At 38.7% G+C, this 17,774-nt stretch overlaps 1 protein-coding gene across 2 annotated transcripts in view; it reads left to right on the top strand.

Moving 5' to 3' along the window:
• Positions 1 to 17,774, top strand: part of Wdr7 (WD repeat domain 7) — a 233,874-nt gene that overhangs the window by 191,858 nt on the left and 24,242 nt on the right. The window lies entirely within an intron of this gene.

Here is a 17,774-nt window from a genome sequence, read left to right on the forward strand (position 1 = left end):
CTTGCCATTAAATAGTTGTGAGACATGATAACAAGTGCTAGAGGTAAAAGTTTCAGGTTTCAGACAAGTGTAGAGGATGCTGTTTGAATACAAAATGCATTTCCCTGTGGATGCCTCTGAGAGTGGACATTGTGCATAGAGTATACACCATGGCCTTGCGTACTTGTCTAGCTGCTAACCAGTGAGTTTCCTCTTCAAGACTACTCTGATAATATGGTGCTTCCCTCTTGGCTTTCATTGAAGTCTATGAAAACACTCTGAAGCCTGCTTAAAGATAAGTTTTGTGTTTTTATATGGTTCTTTCAAAAAGGATTCTTCTAACAGAATTTCCAAATTGTCTTAAAAAAAAAAAAAAAACAACCTTTATTTGTTTTGTGTGGGAGCAGAGGGCACAGCACATATGTGAAGATCAGAGAAAACCTGAGGGAGTCAATTCTCCTTTTACAAGGTAGGATCTGAGAATCAAACATAGGCTGTCAGTCTTGGCAGCAAGGGCCTTTACCCCTTGAGCCATATGCCAGGCCCCAGAATATCTTCTAAGAACTTTCTTATTCCAAGGTTGACAACTTTTAAAAATTGTTATAGCATTTCTTTTATTACTGCTACACTATTAGAATCTTTTTTAATTATTTAAAAATTCATAGTAGACCTTTTTCAGTTTTAGGTTTATGGCAAAATTGAATGAAAGATGTAGATGTTTGCTATGTATACACTGCACTTACACAGTACATGACCTACCATCCCCTCTTCCAGAGTGGTACACTGGCCTTGTAAGGAAGACCGGACTCTCCTCAGAGGTTTCATGGTTGTAGGTGCTGAGCCAAATTGGTAGGAGATGCAAGAGGCTACACTTGCACACTTATTACCATGTACACAAATGTCAAAGCTGTATGAAACATGAAACTCACAGACAGGCCAAATGACTGGAGCTACTTTATCTTCATTGTAGAGAAAGAAGAAGAAGGCTGAATACAATCAGGGGCAGTTTTCCTCTGGACTCTGGGTGTGGTGTTGATGCTCACTGTTCCTTCTGTGAAGTAGGTTAGGTCTTCCTCAAGTAGTGAGACTATAAACTTTGAAGGCCATGTGTTCACTGATGGACCTGATGTTTGGGTAGATGACAGAACTTCTAGGAAAGCCCTTCCCTGCAGTTTTTATCTACATCCAAAACAGCATGTGTGTGTGTGTGGGGGGGGGTCTTTTCTAACCCCCAACAATTATAATTGATAAACCTATACTTGACTTTTTCACAGTCAGTAGTTTGCATTAGGGTCCTCTCCTGCTATTCTGTATTGACAGATTTGAACAAGTGCACCCATGGAATATTTCTACCACTATTGTGACATACAGCCAAGTTTCACTGCCCTAAAAATCACCATCTCTATAACTTTTTTATAGAGATGTATATCTGTACATTGTATATCTGTACAATGTATATCTGTACATTGCTAATAAAACTATTAAATTAAAACTATTTCCCACACATGTATATGAGCAGTCCTTTCTCCACAGAGACACTTGTCTCTCAAACTGACCATCAGACTATGGAAACTATGGACCTCCAAAGAAATAGGGATTCCCCCAGGAATCTCATGCTTGGAGAAGGAAAGAGGAACTTCCTCTCCAGAAAAGAGAGTCTACTGCAGGCAGTGCTAGCAGCTTGTCAGACAATGGTGGGTGGGACCATACTTGATCAGAACTACTTAGATGTGCTTATGCTTGGCCTTCTGAATTCTGATCTCACTTCAGGACCTCCAAGGAACTTGCAGATTCTCAGGGTCTGTTTGTACCTCTTCTCAATGTAGCCACATAACATAAATGTTCTTTCTCTGGTTTTCACGATTAATTTGGCTCTTTTTATTGGCATTTTAAGAATTGGTGGCTGGACCTGACCCCCAAGATCAACATGTCTGTGAATTACAGCATGACTTTTGAACACCTAAGTTCTCATTGAAAATGAAACTTCACACTTGGCCTGATTTTCCTCTTATTTGTTTGGTGTGGTGAGAGATAGAGACAGAGAGAGGAAAACACTTGGAAGTCAAAAGACTTGTTTCCAAGGGTTGGTTCTTTCCTTCCACCATGTTTTAAAACAATATCTTATTGTTTCTGCTGCTCTGCCACACATTGGCTGATCATTGAGATTCTAGTCCTTTTTTCTATTTCCACCTAGTATGTTGCTGTAGGCATGTTGAGATTACAGAAGCCCGTCACTTTATCTGGCTTTTTATGTGAATTCCGAGGATCAAATTCAGGGTCAACAGGCTTGTGCAGTAAGCATTTTTACCCACTAAACCATCCCTGGCTCCACAGTTGGGCTGTTTTGCTTCCTGTGTTTGTCATCTCAGATAATAGACTATTTATTCATCAATTTATCATTTGTTCTGTTTATTTTTTTTAAATTAAAATAGCTCATCACTGTGCTAGACAGCATTATTACATGCAAGAAATCACAAAATAAATGAGTATGTCCATCAAGAAACAACTGGTGGCAAAGACAAACATACTCATCTGGCTAAAGCATTGTTATCAGTGTTTGAAGGAGGGGAGCCCACAGAGCATGGAGGAACACTACCCCAAATTTATGCAGAATCTTTGGAGAACTTGTCTGGAAAGGCTGCCTTTGAGGGAAGATGCCCTGGACAGTGAGGGCTCAGGCAAAGGAGGGGAATGAGAGAGAGAGATAATATTCTAGGCAGAAGATGTGACATGTATGGATTCCAGAAGTTTAGGGTACACAGCGATAAGCCTGATTATCAAAATCTCACATGTGTTGTCCTGTGCATGGGATGTGGCCCATGTTATAGCAGTGCTGACTTGTGCATTGCATCAGGAGTTACACACATGACAAGTGTGATTCCAATGCACAAGAGGAGACACATCTTATCTGTGACTTACTAAATGCTTACTCAGCATAGCTTTGTTAATGAGTTGGATAATGTTAGCTGAGTTCCAAGGAGATAGCTGCCTACTGACATTTTCCATTAACTAAAATAGTATTTATAAGAAAAGGGAGCTTGGTGAGCTTGCTGAGTGTTTTTGGTGTGGGATTTAAAGTGTTTTATGAAAATAAGCCCTTGTGAGTTTTCTAAAATACATTTAATTATGGCAAGCATTCTGAAATAGTAGATATCAAAAGGACTAACATTTGCATCTGAACAGACATGCCAGCTGTCACACCTATAGAGGTAGAAGTTCAGGAGACACTATATTATCTATGAGGATAACAATGGTTTGATTTCTAGTTCGGGAGCATGATGGACCTTAAGATTGATGTTTCTTTAATGCTTATAGTTGACATTTTAGGTATTTCTTCTTTGCTCTTTCAGCGGCTGCTTTTGTGGCAGGTGCTTCCTATGACATTCTACAGCAACAACCAGAAATATAACATCAGGGACAATAATAAGATGAATGGCTGGAGAACACAATGGCTGCCTGACACCCTTGAAGAATTACCTAGTAGGCTTCTTGTTCAAACAGTGAAATACTATTTAGAGAAGAACCTCTAAGTAAAGAAACAGATTCCCCCAAACAGTGCTGGAGTTTAGACTGCTTTTCTGAAACCTTCAGTATCTTAAAATAGTATCCAAAGTGACTATACGGAGTGATTGTTTTTCTTACCACACTTCTCATGCCAGCGTCAGACTTGGAATGTTTGTGAACCAATAACTGCGCCAATAGAGAAAATTAAATCCCTAGTAATACCTTGCTCTTGACAAACCCAGCAGTTGAAAACAAATGTTTCATCAATGGGCATACCATCTTGAACACATCCGATCATCTCTGATCTTGAAAGCTAAAAAGGGTCAGGCCTGGTTAATACTTGGATGGGAAAAAAAGCATTTCAAAATCCTTGCAAAAGTATTGAGTAGACAAAAGAAAAAAAAAATAGTATGACACAGGCTAACCTGGAACTTACTATGTAGAATAGGATGGCCTTGAACTAACAGAATCCCTCCTTCCTCAGCTTTCCAAGTGTTGTGATTACAGGCACCTGACTTAAAATTTCTTTCAGTCCTGAGAATTCTCATCATTTCATTCACATTTCTCAGTAGCATTCAGATTCACACATTGCCGTTTTCTTCCTCCCTTTCCATTAAAATATTTTTTTTATTTAATTCCATTAAAAATAATATTGGAGACATAATTTATTGGTTGAGAACACTTGCTATTCTTTTTAGAGGTCCTGGGTTTGATTCTCAGCAGCCATGTGGTGATTCACAACTATTTGCAATTCCAGTTACCAGGGATCCAATGGTCACTATACACATATAGTGCATATAAATATATGTAAGCAAACATTCATACACATAAAGAATAATTTTAAAGTAGAAATATATATATGTGTATATATATGAAATTTTTCTTTATATAAATAATTATGAAATAGATTGAGGAGCCATAGTACAGTTTTCCCTCATGGTCCAGGACCCTCAGATTTTATTATATATGTGAAATGGTATAGGATTTACATCTAACAGATATATATATATATAATCTAGTGTACTTAAAGAATCTCTAGATTATTCATATTACCTTCTACTGTGTAAACAGTAGGTAGACTTGTCAAAGGAATAATAAAAAGGGCTACCATCACATAGAATACAGATGTGGTGTTTTGGCTTTTAGAATATTTTTATCCCACAACTGATTGAACACATGAGTGCAAAGCTTGAAGATATAGAGGCCAACTGCCCATTGAATATACTCAGGATTCACTATCATATATTCTTCATATGTATTCCTGTTCTGTAAGCATCTTAAAACAAGGTCTAGCCTAGCAGTTTTATAAATATTCTCTCAAGTCCGTGGTTCATGGCAGGTTGTAGGAGCTGTTGTGTGTGTGTAGGGGGGGGGGTCAGGATATAGTAGCACTTATGGAACCCTGGTATAGTGGGAGACAGGGCAAACAGATGTCTAACACTCTGGGTCCAGAGATTGTTCCATCAATCAAAAATCACTGTTCTAGCATCATATTAGTGGATACATATTTTAAACATTGCATTTTAATTTACTGTCATATACAGTTTTATTTCCCATGTCTTCTAATACATGACCAAGGATTTCTCTATCTATATTGGCCCACTGGCTTGGGTTCTAAGGTGGTTTTCTAGCTAAGTCAAACTGGGTTCTTTTCTTAGAGAAAACTGAGAAATTAGAAGCACTTACAAGCAGGATGTCAAGATGACTTAGTGGGTAAAGTTACATGCCAATAAGCCTGATGACTTGAGTTCAGTCCTCAGGAACCACAAGGTAGAGAGAACCGACCCCTACGAGTTCTCCTCTGACCACCACATACTTGCAATAGCCTGCCACTACTATACCCAAAATAAATGAATACAAATTGGATTTAAATCACAAAGCGACCTCAGTATAATCTTAGATGTTCATACTTTGCCTTGTCACTGTCATCTCATTTAAGTCTAATTTCGTCTTTTAAACATGTGTCCCTTAAACGCTTACTATATGATTTTCTGCGTTTACTACAACAACATAATTTCCACAGGCAGTCATAACTAACATTAGCTTTAGTTCTAAGGCAGGTATTTAGAAAAAAAGAGGCCTAAAAAATGGACTTAACAGACAGAACCCTACCAGTAATGGGCATGCCTCATAGGTGGTCCAGCTAGGCTGGTGGAAGCAGGAAGAAGAGAGCCTCAGCCAATGCTAAAGTTAAGTGATACGTTCTGTCCTTCTGCTGACAACACATGATGACTAGAAGGGTAAAGAGGTGTTAGAACCTGCTGAAGGAACTGGCTTATCTGTGGGTGCCTGTGTTTACAATCTGGTAGGGTGACAAGGTGGAAATGTCTTGTGCTCTGGTGAACCTCGTAGGTCACACAGAAAGAGAATGCAGACTCAGTGAAGGGACAAAACAAGAAGGTACTCCTGTAGGACATACAGTTGAGCTGATCCATGAGGAGGTGTTCCTCATGTGGCTACATGAGGAGGAAGACTTTGCAGAGAGGATGAAATGTCAGCAGAAGCTTGGAAGTATCATGTAGTTTATAGTGCATTGCTGAAGCTGGCGGGATTTGAAAATGCCTAGAGGAAAGAAATAAGAGTATGTCTATGTTTTCAGGGCGAACCATTTGGTATTGGATAGCCAATTGGTGTGCTTTTCCCTGGGGAAGACTATTTCACTCTCAGCCTTCCTTAGCTGCCTGTAGTTCTTTGTGTTGGGGTGAAGTCTTGTGGGCTTTTCCTGGTCCACTTTGGCATGTCTATGGCAGTGTCTTCCTTGTTCCGTTCATGTTTAGGCAGTTGTTAAAACCAAAAAATCATATCCACAGGAAATATCTTACGACAAAGTAAAGATTAATAATGAACTTAGTGGAAGTCTCATTTTCCCCTTGGGTACACAGAAAGAGTTTACTGAGGGCAGAGTGCAGGGTGTATTTCAGAAACTTGGCTCTACCCATTCAGTCACACTCAAGAGTCTAGGCGAGTGACTAGTGAGAAGGCACAGGCCTGCCCTGGGAACCTGCCAGTCCCCATTCCTCCGCCTAGCTTGGGTAGCTACACCATGAAGCTTATTTCTGAGGTCCTGAGAGGTGACTGTCCTAATCTAGAATACTTACTATGCAGAACAAGTCTAAGCATAGTCTATTCCAAAGAATGAGAAAAGCAAAGAAACCTCAGTAAAATGGCTATCCACCAAGCAGGTGTCCCTTTCTCACATATATTGAATGTGGTTCTTTGTAGTGAGAGGACCAGCTCCCACAAGCCTTTGCAGTTCTCTGAGTGAAAGCTCAGCATATGGCACCGTTACTATGTTGCTGTAATTTATGTAAATGTCTTGTCAGAGATGAATTAAAACTTACAGCAGTAAATCTACAAGGACACAGCTATAACTCACACAGATATATTGCTTATAGAAACGTATATCAAGCCTCTGGAATTACTGCCTCTTCAGTAGTCAGAGGTTAAAGAAGGTAACAGCTTACATGCCATTATATGTAGAGAGCAGTTTGTCATTCTTTGGGAGTGTGATGAATGCAAAATACAAGCATGTCCTTCACTGTACTGTCTAATCCTACATTTCAGCACCAAAAAGAAACCAGGAAATTCACTCGTAAGCCCATTTGTTAACTTAATTTTCTGAGCCTGAAGTTGTTAGGTCTGAAACCCTGTTTATACACTTGTAATAGTAGCCATGACTGCTCTTGTGCAACAATCATGTGTGTAATGTATTCACTCAGCGTACACCAATTGCCAACTATATGTCAAAAGAAGAAAGCAGGGCCAAAAAATTCAGGTGCTTCATAGAAATGTGAGAAAGTATGTTTGAAAATTACAAAGGCCACTCAAGACAAAACAATAATTAATTATAATATAAAGCTAATATCTCCTTCATGTAGGGATGTATATGTGCTTAGCACAGTGTGTCTGGCTGTTTAAGAGTTCACTTTACATTCACACTCTATGTGTTGAGATTTAGCATTATTCTTTCCAAACCTGAATCAGAATCCATGAGGCACAGACTCAGGCATCTCCAACACCTAGGTTATTCTGTGGCAAGCTAGAGGTTAAAAATTCTGTTTATACTGAATAAAAAATAGGATATGGTGTGGGGGAAACTAGCACGTGAACTGTTATGTTAATATTTCAGTCCTCAGGATGTATGAAATCAAGTAACTTCAGAAATTACCAAAAAATAATAATAATAAATAACTTCTATCTGAAATCATATAGACTAAAATGGGGCTTAGGATGACTGGAATTTGAGGTATGTTTGTATTGTCATTGAAAAAATAACATAGCAAGAGTACAGAAGGCTTACAGGAAGTCCAGTAGTCTCCCAGGAAAAAATTACTCACAAAGATTAGTAGCATTTGAAATCATGGTCTACATACCCTGATAAGGTCTTGGTTATTCCTTTCTATGCAGATATTTCTCTCCCTGCCCCAAGCTCACCTCACTCTAGCATCTCTAGGCTTTCCATTTACACTTAAGTTTATTCCCCTTCCATTGTACTGACTTCCTTTCCAGAGCTTGAAGTCAAGGGTGCTAGGAAGACTCCTAATTTTCTTTTCTTACCAGTTTCCCTGCTGGTACTGTTTCAGTTCTTTCAGATTACAGCTGAAGGGAACCTCTAGCAGATAAAATCACTAATAGAAAATGTACTGACAGTGTCATCTCTATCTGGTTAGCCCCCTTGTAGTTTTGCCCCTAATTGGGTCTTTTTGTAGAATACAGATAAAGTACTGAATTGAGGCTTTTCCAACCTCTGGTTGTCTCTTCCATTTGGTGGGATCTTTTTCCTTGCTGAAGTATCCATTCAAATTATTTATCACTGTACTAGTGCTGCATGCCATTGGAACAATGCATTTCCATACATGGGAAGAAACTCATGCTTTCTCCATAAAGAGAACTGGACAAGAGTACTTTTGGCTTCTGTGGCCATTGAAGTTCTGAAGCCAATGAAACTACTAGGACGTAAGCACTTAGTTTCTTACCACATCCTCATTAATGTTCTAAAGGACTCTGCACCCAGATTCTGCAAGGCAATAACTGGAGGCCCTCCCCAGCCAACAGCCATAGCTCTTCCCTGCCCATCTCTTTGCTGAGGTTTCTCTCCCAAGGGCTCATGACAGGACTAGAAGAGACTTGCCTCTACAGAGAGCACTTTTCAGGTATAAGATCCTTATTGGAAGTGGAGAAGGTCAGGCTTGTTCCCTGGCCATTCCATTACAGAGCTGTAGACCTTTACAAGTCTCTGAGCCCTCCTCTTGCACTCAGACACTTTAATATGAAAAGGCATCTTGTAATGCCCTCGCCTAGGTTGCTGTTGTCCCCCATGTGCAAGGCTCTGGCAGACACTCATTATCATTCCAGCAGCTGTGGTGATGCCACCAGAGAACTAAAAAGTGTGTGAGTATAAACAAGGAGGTCAGAGAGGATGATGTCAGACCTTCCTGAAGAAATAGGGTGTAACTCAAAGCTGCATTAAGTTACACAATGTTAGTAAGAGGTGCAGAAGCATCCGGTAAAAGGAGCACATTCAAAAGCCTTGAGGTCAGGAAGAGATTCAATCATCGAAGAAGTTAATTGAAAGAAAAGGGTCTGAGATGCCTGTCTAGAAGATGATCCAGTGCCAGGTGACAGGGGACCTTGCAAGTGAAGATGAAGGAAATTTATATTATTCTTAATGCAATGAAGAACCATTGACTTTTGAGCAAATGTGATGATCTAAATTACCTCTTGTAAAAGATCATTTTGGCTGCTGTGAGGGGAGTGTAAGGGACAGTGTGGACCTCTGAGCCTATGTTAGTTGATTCTGTGGGTTTTCTGGTGGTGTCCTTGACCCCTCTGTCTCCCATAATCCTTCCTCTCTTCTGCAGGATTCCCCAAGCTCTGCCTAATGTTTGGCTATGGGTTTCTGCATGTTTCCATCGGTGGTGGGGGGGGGCCCCCCCGGGGCCAATTGGGCCCGCCCGCCCGGCCTTTTAAGATGTAAATTTTGGGGGGGGTGTTTTAGAGATTTTTTTTTGTGGGGGGGCCCCCCTCAGCCGGGGCGAATAAAAAAACCCCCCTAAAGCCCCAAAATTCTGTGCCTCCTGCCTTCACCTTAAGAATGATGGGATTACAGGCACCAACACCCATGTCCAGTTTTTCTGGTCTTGTACATGGAGCCCAGGGCTTTTTATTTGCTAGGAAAATAGTTTGCAAGCTGAGCTACCTCCCCAGTCAAGACTATCTTTTTTAAGTACTGCCAAGTATTGTCTTCTGCTAATGAGCACCTGACTTACCATTACCAAGGTAACAAATCAGGAGTCGGTGTGGGTTTAAAACAGACATGAAAAATGTTTCTGTGGGATTTGTCCTGAGCATGACACTCCAGCATGATGTGTGCTGACACTGTCACTGTAAACCATTGTGATAATCACTCAATGTCAACCAAGCCAAAGAGTCACAGACTTTAAAGTCTGTGCTGATGAGAGTAATAAGGAAGCCTGAGACAGTAAGGCACAGAGCAGTAGCCCGTGTTTGGGCCAGAAACCCATACCTGATTTCAGTGAGTCATTAAAGCCATTTGTTAATTTGGTGATTTTTTTTTTTTTTCTGGAGCCCTCAGTTTCAGAGTGTTCATAAAAGAAATTGCAAATAGCCCTAGCAGGATGTGGTCAAGGGACATCCATTCTGTTGCAAAGATGCAGTATTGTTTATTTGCTCATACATTCTGGTATATTCGCCAATTGCTCTTGTTCGTGATTTCTAAGCCTTCCCTACCCCCTCACACCCCCATTCCCCACCCCTGGAACACATGTAAGCAAGCTAGTGTTTTGTTCACTTTGTGAATACAAGTAACCTCGAAGACTTGAATGGTTTTCATATGATTCCATATCTCAATACAGGAAGGGCTGTACTCCAGCTTCCCACCATTTCCATAAAGCAAACACAGAGCTTCTTATAGCAGCCTTTGTCTGGCTTTGGCATTGATTTTTAAATCACCTGGATTGATCAAGTGGTTACAGAACTTTAAAAAATCCCACCAAACACATTTAGAATGGAGAGCTTTTTAATCTGCTAATATCCATAGGAATGCATTGTCAATTGTTCTTAATTTGGATCACCTGAAGAATCAGAGCCTCCATGATGCCGCAGTGGCTGGGGATGTCTTGGGTGCTCAGTGTAAAATGTCCCTGGCTTTGGAAATCAGCATCTGAAATCCATGTGTCTTGGAGCATGTCACTGCAGGGCACCTTCCTCAGCCACTGAGAGAGCAGCATGCAGATCCAGCCACTGCCTGGTCACCCTGTTGCAGCCCATCAGCAGGATTGAGGCAAGCTGATTGCAACCTGAGTTGACACACCGGTGAAGAGTGGACACGTAAATAGTTCAACACAAAGTCTCCAATTACAGGAAGGTGTGGAAGGACAGCAGGGACCCACAGGAACCACTTATTAAACACTGGGTCTCTACTTGTCACATTCCCATCAATAGACCTATCTCAGTCTGAACTGCTCCTGTATTTCCCTGGTTACTTTTTACATTATGTCTACATAAGTAAATATTTTAAAGCTTTAAACTACTTTTAGAAGTCATCCCTTTAAAAAAGAAAAAGCCATGATTTTTCTGTAGCTTGATATCATACTGTAATTTTGTTGTCATAGAAACCAGATAATGAAATATAACTTTTCAAAAATGGAAACCTGCTCTTAACTTTATTACACCAAGAAGAGCTCAGAGTGGATTATTTATAAGTACTCTCCCCATGACCTAAAGAAGTCTAAAATTTACTTTAAAAACATCAGATTTCAATAATTTAGACAATAACACAGACAGCTCTATCATTCTCTGAGACACTAAAATATAATAAGCATCAACAAGTAATTTTTTTTAATTCTTGGTCTTCCTAGTTGCAAAACAAAACTGGAGTATTTTCATGGTAGCATTTCAGCATTTCACTAAATGGTATATAGTCATTTCCTCACTACCTGAAAATGGTGGCCAGCAAATAGAGAGGAGAGGCAGAGAGACAGTCAGTAAATTTTCTTGCTAGGGGCTGAACAAATAAGACACCTTGCTTTTAAAATGCTGAAGGAGATCAGTGCTTTGCTTCCCAGTTTTGCTCGCATGGTACAGTTCTCTTTGTTTAAAATGCTTTTGATTTTGACACCATAGTCACATTCTACGCATGACCCCGGAACATATTTTGGAGGAACATTTAGAGTTACTCAGGGCTTGATCCAGGACACATTTTAATGCTTCATGGTATATTTTATGAGTTAAAAATTTTAAATTGGAATAACAAATAGAAGCCTTAAAATATTTCCCTAGCTTTTTTTTTTTTTTTTTTTTTTTTTTTTTCCTCCAGTACATTTCCTTCATGTTTTGAGTAAGCTGGCTCTGCGTGGGAACTTAGAAATAACTCCTAATGATTAACAGAGTGATGGATGTGACAAATCACTCTTTTCTTGAGAAATAATAAATCAACATATTCCTACCTATAAATTTTTATTGAAAAGTGTGAAATATTAGCACCATATATTTAACTAGGTGTCAGATATAGACACTTGTCACAATGTTGCTCTCAGAACCAGGGGACTGTATTACAACAGAACTTTGCTTTATTTATTTATTTATTTTTAGAAATGTGATTCAAATATAATATACAATTTCTACTTGTGTCCTTCTTGAAGTAAGCGTGGTACAATCTGAATATTATCAATAATAGACCCCAAAGTCAAGACAAAACAATCTCCAAATAGATTTTTGTACTCATAAAATTTTTGCTTGAACTTTAGAGCCTGTGTCTGCCCTGTTTATGTTAACCTAATTCTGCCCGGTTCCATTAGTAACGCCTCTTTTTTCTTTTCCCTGATTGTGATGTCATTTTTTTTTATTATTGAAATCTGTTTGCATTTTGGGGAAGTTGAAACAAACACAACATATGCCTGAATTATGAGGCTAGTGGGTTGTTAGTTAGCCAGCATTGGCTGTATTTTCATTTGGGAGTGTTTTCCTCAAGTCACCATGGTGTATTGTGGGAAGTGGAGCAGGGCAGTGGCCTTCCCCTGGCTCTATTGATTTGCCCTTCAGCTGTGTGCAGTGCAGAGAACCTCAGGCCTTGTTGTTGATTATCTACACGGTGTCTCTGGGAGCTGTATTGACCCATTGCTGCTGACTGCCTGTGGCTCTTGATTTTTCACACCGTCTCCATGACACTCATAATAAAACATACTATCTTATTGCTTCTCAGCTCTGGGAGTCAATGGATTCAGCCTTCAAACACCACGATGTTTCGGGAGAGCATTTATTATATGTGGGATAAAAGATAGCAATTTTAGGACTCTGTGTTGTGTACTTTTAGTAGCTCCCTCTGTAGCAAGAGTCCATACCCAGCTTACATTTCTGATACCTTTAAAAAGTCAATGCTAGCTTTGTATATTGTGTTAGTATGAGATTTTGAATGATGTAGACAAAATTAATCTAAAACAATAGGCTCATTAACCAGCAATATCTTGCATTGAGATTATGTTTGACACATTGAATTTTCAAATTCCAACAAGGATTGCTCTATGATTTAGTACTACCTTATATGTTCATTCCAGTAGACAGCATAATTCCTAGAAGTGTACAATTTAGGGTTGTACTTATTTTAAGGTTATCCCTGTGTGGATGTCTTAGATACTTTAGTGTCTTGAGTAAAATCTTTCTTAGCTATCTTTTAAGGCTTGCTTTCTAGTTAAGATATATTTAAATGATTTTCTTTATACATAGATCTTTTGTCGATATTAGGATTTTCTATCTTATACTAATACTAGAATACTTTAGATGTTGTTATTACCTACATGTTTGCCAATCCATAATTACCATCAACAATTTCTTTGTGCCATGTATGTTTTAAAAAGAGCTATTTTCCTAGTAGACAGAATAAGACTCAGGTGTTTCCTAGACTGACTTCTAATATTTTAATGCACTGTAACTACTATTATTATATACAAGGTATACAATATTGTATATTGTATTTTATTGTAGCAGAGAAAGAGGGAGAGAGAGAGGGAGAGGGAGAGAGAGAGAGAGAGAGAGAGAGAGAGAGAGAGAGAGAACATTCTAGTCTTAGGCCAGATATTTTTATAGAAAAGTCAGAGCAAGAAAATTCCAGGTGAGGGCGAGATTATTAATTGCTGAAGTTAATCTGAATGTTTCAGTTGGTCAGAGAAGATGATAAATACTTAAACAAGCCTAGTTTCATCTGTCAATCTTGGAGAACTATGACCTAGCCCTTTTCTGTCTGTGGTACACATTCACCTTCGTAAAGGATCTACAACTTCTCCAATAATAGAGAAAGACAGGCAAAGGATCTTGGCCTTTAAGCCTCATATCATCAAACCTCAAATAATTTTTTCACATTTCAAAATAATTTCTTTTTTATTGATCTATAGATTTACCATTCACATCTTCCAGTTTTACCAGATTTTAAAGGATTGGTTTTAGGTTCGAGAGAAACATAGTTTTGTAAATAACTGCTTTTAAAAATATCAATCCATTTTAAACTAAGAACTCACCAGTGGAAGCTTTTAGCAAGTGGTTGTTTCAGGGGCTGGCATGATATAGTGAGCCTCCTTGTGCTGCCTCTTCGAGTTTACACAGGAGCCCAGGCATGTTCACCTGAAGCAGGCGGTCATGGGTTTGAGGCCATTGCAGGCTACATAGAGAGTTCAAGGCCAGTCTGATCTAAATGATGAAGACCCTGTTTCAAAACAAAACAAAACAGGACAAACAAAACACAAAGCCAGAGACATCAGAGGAAAAGCATTGCAACTCCTTCTCTCAAACTAGCATATTTCTTCCATTCTTTTAAATTAAAAAATCAAGTCTCTCCAGTGTTTTTATTATAATTGTTAAAATACTTTCTAAAATGTTTTATTAGTATTCATTCATTGAATATGGTGCCCACTCAGCACTGTTTCACAATGATGTGGTGATGATAGACACCTTCCTGTCTAGCAGAGTCCTTTTCAATCCTAGCTTCCTTGACTTCTGATGAAAGGGATGGGCACATTTCACTCATTGTCCTGAAAACTTTGCCCAGCAGTTGCTGACTTTCACCTGCCTGGACCCAGCACTCATAACCAGTCAGGGTGTGGCCACTGTATCCAAATTGAGCATCAGGTTTCCAGTCCCTTCATTTCCAGGTACTCTGAGTTCTTCATGCTGGTGGTTTTGGTAGTATAAGGTTCATGTTCCACATAAACCTAAGTATGCCTCTTTGTCTCGAGCATTCAGGACCACGTTTAAGTGTGCAGGAGACTTCCTCTAACAGAGTCTTAGGTATCAGGTATTGCAAAGGTTAAGCCTTATCATCTGCACCAAAATAAAAAAAAAAAAAAAAAAGTGAGGTTTCATCAAAAACTTCCATCCTCACAACCTTTCAACCACAATTTGATGATTATTATTGATTATTTCACAGCCTTTCACTCATGCTCTGCCACTGTGGCCAGCCCTGATATACAGATAGGGCTGTGGTCCAGCTGAAATAAGACTCCATCTTGATAATGGACTGAGATGAGATGCTGTTATTTGATAAAGATAATTGATGTTTCACAGTGAATTGAAAAGCAGCTCCAAGCACACTGTATCTGGAGCTGTGTTCTTCCCACGAATATGGCAGTTTGTTTATAAAAACAGAACAAAAGAATGGAAGTTAAATATTTGTGAATGGATCATTAGAGACTTTCAGTATTAGGATTTTTCCTTCCTTTCCTATTTGGTTATTTTTGATCACATTATTTTAAACTCTGGTTCCAGACTAATTTGTTCAAATTTTATACAGCATGAATGTTACTAGTCAGATCCCTTGCAGACTTAATATGTAAATCTCATGTTTGGTCATGTATAACCCGAATATCAAGAATTGCAGTTACATATTATTACCCCTAATTTTGGGGATGTTTTTGCATACAACATGAAAACACAATTCAAATTATTGATCATGAAATCACGTCTCCTGGAAAATGCAGTCCAGATAATCTATGGATGCAGATAGGGTTTCTCCTCATTCATTATTAACAAATGTTTCTGCAAACACCATGGAACACACTGCATATGTTCACTGTGCCTCCTTCAGCCCCAGCTTTAGGTTGATTAAGGTATCATTCATCTCTGGTACTGTTCATCCAGTTTCTTTTAGTCTTATCACCTTCATAACCCCTAATTAAGCAATAAGGCTTGACAGGGAGTATGGTTATCGTGAGATAATGATGCCCCGAGTGTGTTGTGAGTCACACGGTTCAGCTGAGTGCTTCTAAACCTCTACGGGTGTGATTATCTCATGATAAACATGCCACATGGCTGCTCATTGATGCCACCGATGCATGCACACCGTCTGAGCGAAGAGGAAATTGACGTTTTCTTGCTTACCTGCTCACCCAATCCCAAGTAGCTGATTTTACAAACTTCCTGGCTCATATCTTAACAGTTTGAATCCACAAGCTCTTATTTCATTGTTTACATGGTAACAGTTGAACTACAAGTATACATCTAAAGAAAAATTGATAACCTCACTGTGTTTTAAAGGTTAAGCCTCCTCAGGAGGCAGTTCTCAGGGAAGACAAATACATTTCCTCTGTGGTGTTTTCCAGCCCCCCATTTAATGGATGGCAAAAGTTAGGCATTCTCATGAACTCAGAACCTTGTGTGCTTTCAGGCTAATGAATGTTTGCAAGCTCTTGAAAGTTCTCTAGGAAATAGTAATTGGATTTTTATATTGGAAAGCTTTTTATAACCTACAACTTGCAATTACTACTGTTAAAAGAGTGTGAAGAGGGAGATTACTAACTACTTAGCTATATTCTGTTTGATTAAGATTTTGGAGAAAAATAATTTGTATTCCCTATGTCAACTCTAGCTCGTTATTAAAATTAAAAAAACAAAACAAAGCAAAACTGAATTATCTTTTGTAGATTTATTCTGACTGCCGTTGAAGATACCCTGTTTTAGAGGATATAGTTCTCAGGGTTGTGTGTGTGTGTGTGTGTGTGTGTGTGTGTGTGTGTGTACACGTACATGCGCACATGTGTGATTTTAAAAAGAAAAGAAGTAATAAGAATATTGGGGCTATTTTTTGAATGTTTCAACATGAATTCAAGCTAATTCAATCTTCTGAAACACAACTACCTTGAGAATTTTGGATGGTGATAAAACATTCTGTATCTTTACTTTCTGATATAGTAGGATCTAGCTGCATAGCTGCATATACGTCTTGGGACTGAGAAATTTAGTTTTTAGATAGTTTGATGTAGTGAATTTACTCAAGTAGCTATATTGCTAATATATAGCTTGTTTCTAAAGAAAAAAATCCTTGTAAGTTAATTTTCCTCGAGAGTTTGTGATTTAAAACAAGTAATTTCAATCGTTTTATGGCTTTAACTTTTGATGTTCATGTCAGATCTAAAAGTATGCACTTTAGAAGGAGGTCTTAATATCTGCTGAAGTTCTAGTGTTCTCCAGCATGTGTATTTAGTTTTTAGAAGTTCCTATCTTGTAATAGTATTTGAGGTGTGTGGAAACTATAAATTTATATATGAGTGAAAATAATAATTTTCCTGGAAAAATACTATAATTTTAAGGAAAAATTATTATGAAGCCAAAACTGAGGATTCTGGGGTACTTACTTACTATTAAATGAGTTATAGTATTTGGTCATTCCATTTTATTTCTCTCATAGAAAATACTGTTTTCTTAATAAACTTGGCCATGCTTACCTTAATTCCTGAAGTTACTGTTCCCTTCCTGGTAAAGGTCAAGAATATTTAAACTTTGAACACTCTTCTGGCACACCCAGACTCTATTGCTACATGGCCGAATTTGTTCATGCTTAAACAACATTAGAATTTAAACTAAAATCTTCTCAACCTCAAGTCCATAACAAGTGCCTTCTAAATGCATTGACATGACCCAGTGAGACTAACATCCCTCAGCATATGGGAAGTAAACTTTTCTAAAAGCATCAGCATCATTATTATGCTGTGGCTGCTTGGTGCTTACATTAATTTTTGTTTCTTAATAACATTAGGCCATCTAAACAGGATACTAACCAGAATTTCTGATCTAAAACAGCATAGAATTTTATATAAAATCTGTGAAATCAAGAGGTAGGTGATGTGAAAACCAATGATCTCCTCACCCAAGGACATCGCAACTGTGTTGGCAGATCATGGCAGAATAAAATGCTGATAGAGGACATGAGTGAGCAATAGCAGAAGCTGCCACCAGGCCATGGGGAGGGGTGGGGTGACACTTTGATCTGTGAACCAGAGGCAGGT

Source organism: Phodopus roborovskii, unplaced genomic scaffold (assembly GCF_943737965.1).
Source record: "Phodopus roborovskii unplaced genomic scaffold, PHOROB, whole genome shotgun sequence".
Taxonomy (NCBI): domain Eukaryota; kingdom Metazoa; phylum Chordata; class Mammalia; order Rodentia; family Cricetidae; genus Phodopus; species Phodopus roborovskii.